The following is a 12,096-nucleotide window of genomic DNA, read 5'->3' on the forward strand; positions in this document are numbered from 1 at the left end:
AACAAATTTAAGTGTATTATTATGAAAAAAAAATAGTAGAATGAGAAATGTTCCATTTTGTGAGGAAACGGGAAAACTCCAAGAAAACAGCGGACAATATATTATCCACAACGAACTCACGTAACATGAGATCGAACCAAAAGCCTCTCGCAGCAGACGTGGGTGCTCTACCTTTGAGCTTCTGTGCCTCATTTGACAAAAAGATTTATGAAGGAATTTGCATACTTGCGGTAGGTGACCTGCCAGCCAGTGGCGGATCTAGCAGGGACCGGAGGGGCGTAGATCCCGCCCACTTTTTACCTACTAGATCCACCACTGAGTCTGGCAGAGTACTTATAATAATAATAATAATAATAATAATAATAATAATAATAATAATAATAATAATAATAATAATAATAATAATAATAATAATAATGAAATCTATTTTTAGTTTAACGTCCTACGTTTATGTCCTTCAGGCTAAAGGAGACGGATTATAAACAGTCGTTCTTTCAGAAAAAAATATTCCGGGGGCCACTCATAGTATTCCAGGGGGGCACTGCTAGTACTATTCTATTTATTATATCATAGACGTATTATTTGGTCTCCTCCGGGGGGGTCATCTCAGAGCTCCGGGGAGGACAGTGCCCCCCACCAAAAAAACGTCTGGAAGAAACACTGATTATAAAGAAAGTGAATGACTGTGAAATAATTTTGTGCTCTCTCATCGGGAATCGAATACAGGACCAAGTGCACCAAAGGGCGCTTATAAGTGGATATCGCTACAGTTTTTATCTTTTGTGAGGATATGCATGGTGGTTCAATGGTAGAATGCGTACCTCTGGTGCGTGTGGTCCTTGGTTCAACCCCCAGCCATGTAACTTTGTGGTGGGCAATATTGTGACCTTGACTTTTTATGGGGTACACCAATTTCCTCCCACATTCGCATTTTACCTATTCATCCATCATCATTCACTTGTCTTAATCATCCGTCTCCCTTACCCTAATAAACAAAATCCGGGATTTCATTTCATTTATTTTTCTATCTTCTGACGCTATGCTTGGCTTTGTACAGTTGGATACACTTTCGCTACGACTGAATGCTCCTAACATTCCTTGTCACGAACAACTACTTCAACGTTCTACTTATCTTTCGGCGGAAAGAACAAATATCATAAGGCGATGGTGGCGTAGTGGTGAGCATAGTTGCCTTCCAAGCAGTTGACCCGGGTTCGATTCCCGGCCATCGCAACTTGTGTTTTTTATCATTATTTTTTTGTTTCTAATCATTTCATAATTCAAAAGTTAAATAGAAATTAGGTAAAAATTGTTACAATTAATACTTAAATAAACGCATTTTAATAAGCGTGATTCATAGATAGAATTACTGCCGTACCAGCTTTCTTCTTATATCTTAACCTTATATTTCATTAGTATGGTAATGCGGATTTTCCACATTGGAAATTGAACCCATAATCATGTATACCAAAGGGAAATCCGTCGGCCATTTAGTCTTAGGCTATTTGAGAAAGCGTTACCCCCTGTAGCGAACGCGACCAAAGTGGCTATTCAGTAAGTTTACACTCACCAGGTGTGTAAATCATACTGTGAGCCAGTCAGGGTTTCCAGGTCTTTTTGCCAGGTCCAGGTGTGTAATAGCCGAGTTCCAATACTCTGCACAAACCATCTTCCAAGCAGCTGTTTCTTGCTACAATCCCTTTGCCTGGCAACACGTCTTTCCTTTTTTCCTTCCCTTTGAAATCTTTTAAACAGCCGGCGGTCTATTGTTCCGACTCGCACCAAATACGCTCGAGCTGACGTTTTCTCAGCGATTTTATTGCTTTCGCGTTTATGATTAGCCATCTACATTTAAATACATGGTCAGCGTATTCCAAGAGTACGCATGAGCAATAAATACGCTTTGCGATCGCCTCAAATAGCCGGGTACTAAGAGTGTCCCAGGATGAAGTGAATACTAATAGTAATAATCAGGCTCTAGCATATGTGCAACACGTGCATTTGCACGGGGCAGCAAGCTTCGAGGGGTGACAAAATTTGTCATAACTATATTATTTAAAATAAATATTTCTTGTTGGAAACATACTTCATAGTGATGGTAGTTAAATTTACTAAGCTGACCTATTCGAATACTACATTCATAAATCGTGTTTAGGTCGCATTAGGTTAAGGACACATGGACAGTGCTAAAGCAAATGGTAAAACAAATCCCTTCTCGAACAGTAGCGAACACCTGTTCCATTTAGTTATATATATCACAGTTTCGATATGAAAACTAGTTTTGCCTTTGTCACAAACAAGTTCTCTATCATTGAAGGTGGTAACAAGTTTTTTTTTTCTTCTTTTTAACAGATGTAGAAGGAAAATCAAGAAATAAAGATATAAAGAGCTAATTGTATTGGAATTGCAGACTGGTACATTGAGATTAAAGCTTGTTATCAGTGGTCGATCTAGCCCGGGGCCGGGGGGCCTAGGGCCCCGTTTTCTGAGTGTCGAAAATAATTTAAGCCAATATTTATATATTTTTGGAAGTTTATAGTAAACATAATATATCTATCATATTTTGGGTTCTGACTCCCCCGCCCCCAGTATTTACCTCCTAGATACGCCTCTACTTGGTATTGAATTCTATAAAAAAAAAAAAAGATCTTTTCTATGCAGCTGTATTTGCTTTATCTTTCACTAACATTATTATTTAAAGAAAGAAACAGACACAACGAAATTGTTTAGACCTTTCTGAGTGCGAGTGCTCCTTTCCCTCCTCTTTGTTATTCCTTATTCGGTAACATTCTTAAAATCGTGACTTTAAAGATTTGTTCTTTCTCGAGAAAGGGGTGGCAAATTGCCTAGGACCGGTCCTAATAATAATAATAATAATAATAATAATAATAATAATAATAATAATAATCTAACATATATAAAATAAAGAGTTGGTTTCCCTATATATCTGTGTTTCTGTCTGTGTGTGGCCTGAGGACCAGACGAATGGACCGAGAGTTACCAAATTTTTCTCACAGGTACCATGGTCCAGGCCCCAGGCAATACGAAGCGTTTTTTTTTTTAAATTCGAATGAGGGGGTCTCAGGGGAGGCGTTTACCGGGACATGTAAAAGTAGTAGAAAATTACCGATATTAGTACCAAAATTCATAGTTTCCGCGGTCGCTGAGACCAATGGTGACACTTCCATTAGAAATGACTTTCAAATTCAGCTACCATTGTATGTGGGCAGGGGGTCACCTGCGAGGGGGAAGGGATACCGAGACATGTAAAAATAATCCAAAATTACCGATATTAGTGTCAAATCCATAGTTTTTGCGGTCGCTGAGATGAATGGTGATACTCTCACAGGCGTTGATATCCAAAATACAGCCCCCGTGCGAAGAATGGGTATTTTTAGCTAGTAATAACAATAAAGCAGGAAATATAATGCCCATTTGCTTATCAGTTTACTCCTAATTCCAGATCAACTGGATTGTCCATGTTTATTCAGTATTGGCATTGCTTTCAGCTAGCCGCTCTCTCAGTGACCGGAGTTTCGTTGCCTTCTCGGAGTAATGCCATCAGAAAAGAAATAAAATCCAATATGTTATTGACCTAGGTTCGTTAATGTTCATGTCTGGTCCTTTACACTTTCCAATATCAGAAAAGCAGAAGAAGAAAATAAAATTTAAAAAAGAAATGTGAAGAGTTTGTGTCTGAAAGGGTTAGAACTAAAGTTGTGAAACGGAAACCATTTTTGTTTTTCCTGTGTGTGCAATAGAGAGTTCCGTTGATTGGTTTTTGCCATTGTCAAACGAGCGGAAGTTGCGTTTGACGGGTGAAAGAACTGGACGGTCGGTAGAGTTCATTCGTATCGTACTCTTGTCTGTCTTTTATCTTTTCGTGTTAACTTTTTTATTATTATTACTATTTCTTTCCTTCGAATGCAGAGACGGAAGTGTTTTCTGCAGGTTTTTGGTGTCCGAAAGAAAATGGAACCGAGAGAAAGGCATTTTCTTCTGCGTGACGATCAAATTCAGACTTTCTCTCTTTAGCAAAAATTGAAAGCTTTCTTGGTCATGCTTGCGTTTTCTAACATGGTCGATTTGTTTATTTAAAAAAATTGTGGGAAATAGCATGATTTTAAAATAGTTCTAAGGTTCATCGCCACAAAAATAAAAATATCCTTATATGACCTAGTGCTATCCGAGACGAAAATCGAGACAAGGAGTACCCTTTTTAAAGTACAGATTATACGAAATAGATGGCAATGCTCGTCTCGTTATCGAGACTTGACAACCAATTTCTTCAGTCTTGTGAGCAACAGTTAGGGATGCGCACGAGACAAGATTTTCTGGCTGTCTCGTCTCAAAAATGTGCTGTAAAAGTGATGTCTCAACTCAAAAAATGTATATTTTACTATTGGAAGAGACGTGTCTCGACTCGAATTTTGTCAGGAAAATCCTGTCTCCACTCGTCTCGTGCGCATCCCTAGCAACAGTACTTCCCCCAATTAATGTTACATGACTCACAGTATAAGAACTATAAGTTGATAAAGTAATTGTATGAAAACAATGAAGAGTATTTATCAACGTTTAAAGATATTACACAATAATCAATATGATTAAGAGGGTGATTCAAAAAGTAATGTCTCCAAATTGCTCTTTATTTGTGTTTGACAGGTTATCAGTGGAAAACCTGTAATGTCAGCTTTGTAATCACCACTGGCGCAAATCCCGGTACGATGAGAGTGAAATGTCCCCTCTAATTTTAGAACGGGGGACTGTCTCCCCTAATAATCCGATTTGAAATGTGTTTTTGGGGGGAAAATGTGATGTTTTTTGTCCGATTGCCACAAAGGAACGTGAGCTGAAATTAATGTCCTCCTAGAAGAAACCTCAAATTCCAATGTTGAAGACAATTGTGTTCCCCTCATCTTCCACAGCATTGTTTTCCAACTTCATAAATATTTTGAACATCGCTCAAAAAAGAATGAAAGAAAAAAAAAAGGTTATGGAAACGGTCTTACCCGTTCCCCCAATGTTGAAGACATATTTGCGCCTCTGGTAATCTCCATGCAATTTTGCAGTTTTATCTCTCGCAGTTTACGGAGAACATCTCCTGAGAGTACAGTGTTGTCAGATTGCTGCTAAGCTTCGTTTTGTTTACTTTTGACTTTTTTTTTTTTTTTTTTTTTTTTTTTTTTTTTACTATAGTGTGTCGGTAAAGTTGCGCAACCCAAAGTTTGATTGCGTGTATCTATTGGATCAAGAACGATAAAGACCAGAGACTTAAAACAAATGTAAGCGTGTTCTATTTATATATTTTCGAGATCATGACCGATGTTGGAATGTGTAACGTTTCTGTGTAGTAACGAAAGAAAGTACCGAAATTGTAAAATAAATAATGTACAAAATGAAGAAAATCAATATTGAGTTGCAGAGAACTGATTTCCCGTGACTAAATCTTTGTGTATATATACAGTATGCATCAACGTTCATCCATTGGTGCAAACATGTGACAAAATTGATGCAGTGTTGCCATGCCAAAAGGCTATTTAATGCAAGTCCGTAAAATGAGTGTTTTCTTTCTTTTTTTTTTGACAGAAACACAGCCTCTGCAAACACTGTTGTCATAAAATTACTGCAACAGGTGTGTTTTAGGTTAATTAATAATAAACAATGAGAATTTGCACATAATTGATAACCTGAGTTTTTATGCAAAAATTTGCGATAAAAAATTACTCACCTACAGCTACCAACCTTGGAATCCTCGTGGAAAGAGGACACTTCACAGCAAATGTTCGAAGTGGCTGCCGCGTTTTTGTAGACACAAATTTACATTTTTCACCATCTTTCTTGACATCTTAAAGAGTGTTCCTCGTGGTTGATTGAATTTCTGCTTCAATGTTCATCTTCAGTTCTTCAATGGCCCTGGGGTCATTCTTGTACCCCACATTTGTAAATAATAATAATAATAATAATAATAATAATAATAATAATAATAATAATAATAATAATAATAATAATAATAATAATAATAATAAAATAATAATAATAATAATAATAATAATAATAATAATAATAATAATAATAATAATAATAATAATAATAATAATAATAATAATAATAATAAGAAGAAGAAGAAGAAGAAGAAGAAGAAGAAGAATACTTTCAGAGATTTTGTAACATAACCGCAAAACACTCTTTATATTTATATTATCTCCAGTTTATATATATAACAAAGAAGAAGAAAAAGAGTTTGTTGACAGATAAAAGAATAAAACAGAAATTGTATTGCAGTGTCACCGATTTCCTTTTCCTGGGAGTCTTCCATACAGTGTGCAAAATTACCAATCGAGCGTACTTCCTCTATCCCGCAGTTTTTTGCCTTTTCTTATTCGATCGGAGGACAGTGCAACGGTTGTTCGCTTCACTCGAAATCATCTCTCGGGTTAGTGTACGGTGCGGTCGCTCTATCTATCTACATAATATAAAGTATTCTCTTTTTCTTTTCGGTTGCCATATTCCCCTGCGGGAGAAAGATACGGAGAAGAAAGGGTTTTGTTGTTGAACTTCGGGTGCACTGACTCACTCTCTCTCGTCTCAACATAAAAAGGAAAAAAAATAAGAAAATAAGAAGTACGTACCAGGCGAGTTGGAAAATGTTCCACTTCAGTACATTTGTCAGACCAAGGAAGTTACATCCTATCTATTTTTACCAATACTATCGTTTTCTTTTGTAAAAAGAGTTTGGTTTACCAAAAAACAGTGCCGTGGCGTGCGGACACAAGCGGAACGACAGCCCCGTGTTCCGAAGTAAGAGGGCACAAAATTCGGAAGGAAAAAAGAAAAAAAAAAAAAATATATATATATATATATATATATATATATATATATATATATATATATATACAGTGGCGGATCCAAGGGAGGGGCTGTAGCCCTCCCCTTGACGCTGAAGTATACACTGGATAAATCGGGCTTCAATCCTGCTTTACACTGGATGAAACTGCAAAATATGTATATATATTTTGCCGCCCCTGTATATATATATAAAATCCGCCCCTGTATATATATATATAAAATGGAAGAAACAATGTACTAAAAAGTACTCAAAACCAAGGAAAAGCAGGGTTTATTTTTGAAAATTTTCTTATGCTTCATCCCAACCATAGTGGCGCTTCGTAGCTGCTCTGTGGACCTCAATCATATTATGGGAGTGCCGTCGTATACTCGCCCCGGGCACTGATTTTCCACGACACGGCACTGACCAAAAACTCGTTTATACTGTATATTTACCCTGTCTGTCTGTGTCCGTCTAAACTTCTTTCTATATTTACTCTGGCTATCTATGTGTCCGTCCAAATTCTTTTCTATATTTACTGTGACTATCTATGTGTCCGTCCAAACTTCTTTCTATATTTACTCTGGCTATCTATGTGTCCATCCAAACTTCTTTCTATATTTACTCTGCGCTATTTGTGTCCGTCCAAATTTCTTTCTATATTTACTCTGGCTATCTATGTGTCCGTCCAAATTCCTTTCTATATTTACTCTGGCTATCTGTGTGTCCGTCCAAATTCCTTTCTATATTTACCCTGGTTATCTATGTGTCCGTCCAAATTCCTTTCTATATTTACTCTGGCTATCTGTGTGTCCGTCCAAACTTCTTTCTATATTTACTCTGGCTATCTATGTGTCCGTCCAAACTTATTTCTATATTTACTGTGGCTATCTATGTGTCCGTCCAAACTTCTTTCTATATTTACTCTGGCTATCTATGTGTCCGTCCAAACTTCTTTCTATATTTACTCTGGCTATCTATGTGTCCCTCCAAATTCCTTTCTATATTTACTCTGGCTATCTGTGTGTCCGTCCAAATTCCTTTCTATATTTACCCTGGTTATCTATGTGTCCGTCAAAATTCCTTTCTATATTTACTCTGGCTATCTGTGTGTCCGTCCAAACTTCTTTCTATATTTACTCTGGCTATCTATGTGTCCGTCCAAACTTATTTCTATATTTACTCTGGCTATCTATGTGTCCGTCCAAACTTATTTCTATATTTACTCTGGCTATCTATGTGTCCGTCCAAACTTATTTCTATATTTACTCTGGCTATCTATGTGTCCATCCAAACTTCTTTCTATATTTACTCTGGCTATCTATGTGTCCGTCCAAAATTCCTTTCTATATTTACTCTGGCTATCTATGTGTCCATCCAAATTCCTTTCTATATTTACTCTGGCTATGTGTGTGTCCGTCCAAACTTCTTTCTATATTTACTCTGACTATCTATGTGTCCGTCTAAATTCCTTTCTATATTTACTCTGGCTATCTATGTGTCCGTCCAAATTCCTTTCTATATTTACTCTGGCTATCTGTGTGTCCGTCCAAATTCCTTTCTATATTTACCCTGGTTATCTATGTGTCCGTCCAAATTCCTTTCTATATTTACTCTGGCTATCTGTGTGTCCATCCAAACTTCTTTCTATATTTACTCTGGCTATCTATGTGTCCGTCCAAACTTATTTCTATATTTACTGTGGCTATCTATGTGTCCGTCCAAACTTCTTTCTATATTTACTCTGGCTATCTATGTGTCCGTCCAAACTTCTTTCTATATTTACTCTGGCTATCTATGTGTCCCTCCAAATTCCTTTCTATATTTACTCTGGCTATCTGTGTGTCCGTCCAAATTCCTTTCTATATTTACCCTGGTTATCTATGTGTCCGTCAAAATTCCTTTCTATATTTACTCTGGCTATCTGTGTGTCCGTCCAAACTTCTTTCTATATTTACTCTGGCTATCTATGTGTCCGTCCAAACTTATTTCTATATTTACTGTGGCTATCTATGTGTCCGTCCAAACTTCTTTCTATATTTACTCTGGCTATCTATGTGTCCATCCAAACTTCTTTCTATATTTACTCTGGCTATCTATGTGTCCGTCCAAAATTCCTTTCTATATTTACTCTGGCTATTTACGTGTCCGTCCAAACTTCTTTCTATATTTACTCTGGCTATCTATGTGTCCGTCCAAAATTCCTTTCTATATTTACTCTGGCTATCTATGTGTCCATCCAAATTCCTTTCTATATTTACTCTGGCTATGTGTGTGTCCGTCCAAACTTCTTTCTATATTTACTCTGACTATCTATGTGTCCGTCTAAATTCCTTTCTATATTTACTCTGGCTATCTATGTGTCCGTCTAAATTCCTTTCTATATTTACTCTGGCTATCTATGTGTCCGTCCAAATTCCTTTCTATATTTACTCTGGTTATCTATGTGTCTGTCCAAACTTCTTTCTATATTTACTCTGGCTATCTATGTGTCCGTCCACATTCCTTTCTATATTTATTCTGGCTATCTATGTGTCCGTCCAAATTACTTTATATATTTAGCCTGATTGAGTGTAACGTCCCGTTCAGCACCGAGGCTATATGAGACGTGGACCTACTGATGAAAGTGGAATCCGAACCCCATGAGCTCTCTCCGGGAATCGAACCCGGGTATATACTATCGTGTTACTAGTGTCGTAATGAAAAGGTTTGATAAGGCTATTCGTCAGTACGAGTATTATCTTACTAAGTTATCATTCACAATCAAATTTCAAGTTTACAAAAAAAAAAATGTCGATTTTTCTCGAAAATCATGCATGATGATTCACATTCCCCCCACGCCATTTTGTTAAAGTTAGCATAACGAGGTTTATTGATTGATATGTCTGATCTTTGCACATTCTTTTCCCGTTAAACACTTAAGGGGTTAAGTTTTAAGGTTAGTCATTCGCCGTTTCTAGCAAAATTTTGAAAATTTACAGGGAAGAAATTTGATAATTTGCTCGTTTGTGTGCTTGATAATGTGTAAGGAGAGCGGAATTTGTGTTTACTTTTCTTTATAAGAGGTATAAACTTGGAATTATTTGGCAAGCGAAAGGAACTATTTCGCGCAAGGTTAAAGCATGGTTGGATTATGAGAAAGCAACGAGCATTTGTATTCTGAACATTGCTGCAGGTGTACAGAAACGTTCCATTCAGTATCCTTATCAGAGAAGCGAAATTACACTCTATTAATTTTAACAAAAGGGTCAAAATTTCCCTAACCAGATCCTACCCTACCCTACTTATCCTTACCTTACTCTACTCTACCCTATCCTACTCTATCATACCCTTTAATTCTTAATTTCTTTCTTTTTTAAAGGTAAATTATAGACTTTCAGTCAAGCAGCTACAGCATCATCCCTATTTAAACTAGGATCATGTTTTGTACTTCATTCTCTTCAGAATGGAACAGTTTTTCAAACCGTATCATTCACATTTCCCTATCATGTCCACGAGGCGGGAAATTTTGAGAGAAAGCGGGATATTTTCAGAATTTTTTTCAAATTTTGAGCCCCTCTGGACCCCCCTGTATTAACACACAAATCTCAAAATCAACTGAAAAATAGTAATGGGTGTACTAAATGTGAGTACGAAATGTCAGGCATTTATGTTGGATAGTAATGGCTGGAAAAAATATTTACCAATGAGCCCACAATGCCCCAGATTACTCCAAAAGACCCGGATGTAACATAAAAATTTCCTGAGACATCCTTAATTATCCTAGGATCATAGTTCGTACATCATTCTCTTCAGAATAGTTCAGACTTTCAAACGGTACCATTCTCATGTCTCCATCATGCACCTGAGATGGGAAAATCGCGAGAAATTAGATTTCTTGTTAAATAAATTATCTCATTTTTAACCTTTGTTTTTCTCGGGACTCTCCCTATGTTAACGCATAGATCCAAGAAAAATCTGAAAAATACTAATTGGTGCACTAAATGTGCAACATTTTAATCTTCCAGATGCAAAAGTAAGCCCAACAAAAAATAATGAAAATAGGCCTAATAAAAAGTTGCTTTTTTAAAAGTTCTTCTGTCTTCGTCCCCTGCGTCTCGACGCAAAAAGGCGTGAAACCATACGCAACATGTTCTACAATGCATCTTCGACTTTCAAAAAACGAAATAAAAAGCTTTATTGGTACTTTTTTAAAATTGAATAATGAAAAAAATGAAATGAAATCTTTGAGTTTTACGTCCTACGGTTATGTAGGTTAGGCTAAAGTAGACGGTGATGATGATGAGTAATGAATGAAATAGTGGAATGAAGAAAGTGGGAGAACCCAGAGGAAACCAACGCATACGGTGTTTGTCCACCACAAAGTTCACTTGGCGGGGGCTGGGATCGAACCGGGGACCCCAAGCACAAGAGGTGAACGCTCTACCACTGAGCCACAGCGGCCCCAAATCGATTAATGAACGCATTGTTTTAGTGTATATATATAGGTACTAGAACTTAAATGGTTAAATCGGTCCTAAAAATTGATTATTTTTAAATTTTCGTAGCTATTATTACGATTTTTGTCGAAAACCCTGCGGACGAGCAACTTCGGAGTAAATACCCACTTAAGATATTGTAGACTTTTTAATTTTATCAGATTTCAAATCTTAAATCTACCTCACTATCCTCCTGTGATACAGAATCCCTATAACTTTCCCACTTGGATACAATATGTACTTACATTATGAAAAATTGTTAACCTTGACAGAGACGAGAGAAATGAATTGTAACCTTCCTATTACAGCCTACGCAATGTTGAACTCTATTATTAATGTAAGTACAATCAGGTGATTTTATTGTATTGCACACACCTACATCGAACATAATGTGCCCTATATGAATGTGTCTGTTGTGGTGTAGGTATTATATGAATATAAAATCATGTATTGTGGTAGATCGTATTGACAAGATTCCTACCCATTTTTGCTCTTCATATACCAATAACCAAACATGATTATTTTTCTTTCTTTCGTCGCACGATATTCATGCCTCTATGTGGAAAGTGACCAGGGATATTAACACAAACAATCTCAAACGTGGAATCATAACATTTTCCTTTTATGTGAAACAGGTTGTTCCACCCAAGCCTGTGGCCCTCTGTAAATTACAGGTTTAAAAAGTTCTGTTCAATTGAAAGCTCTACTTCTTTACTTGTGCTAATAATAAACAATAAAACATGTTCAGTGTTCAGTATCATAATTATCCTTTTCGAGATAAATAAGTTACAA

General features: G+C 36.6%; 1 non-coding gene across 1 annotated transcript; it reads left to right on the top strand.

The window, feature by feature from the left end:
- The first annotated feature begins 1,161 nt into the window (after positions 1 to 1,161).
- On the top strand, positions 1,162 to 1,233 carry TRNAG-UCC (transfer RNA glycine (anticodon UCC)). The gene has a single exon. It is a non-coding gene; the product is annotated as a tRNA-Gly (tRNA).
- Positions 1,234 to 12,096: the final 10,863 nt, after the last annotated feature.

This window comes from Thermobia domestica, chromosome 14, assembly GCF_964235325.1.
Source record: "Thermobia domestica chromosome 14, izTheDome1.hap1.1, whole genome shotgun sequence".
Classification (NCBI taxonomy): Eukaryota; Metazoa; Arthropoda; class Insecta; order Zygentoma; family Lepismatidae; genus Thermobia; species Thermobia domestica.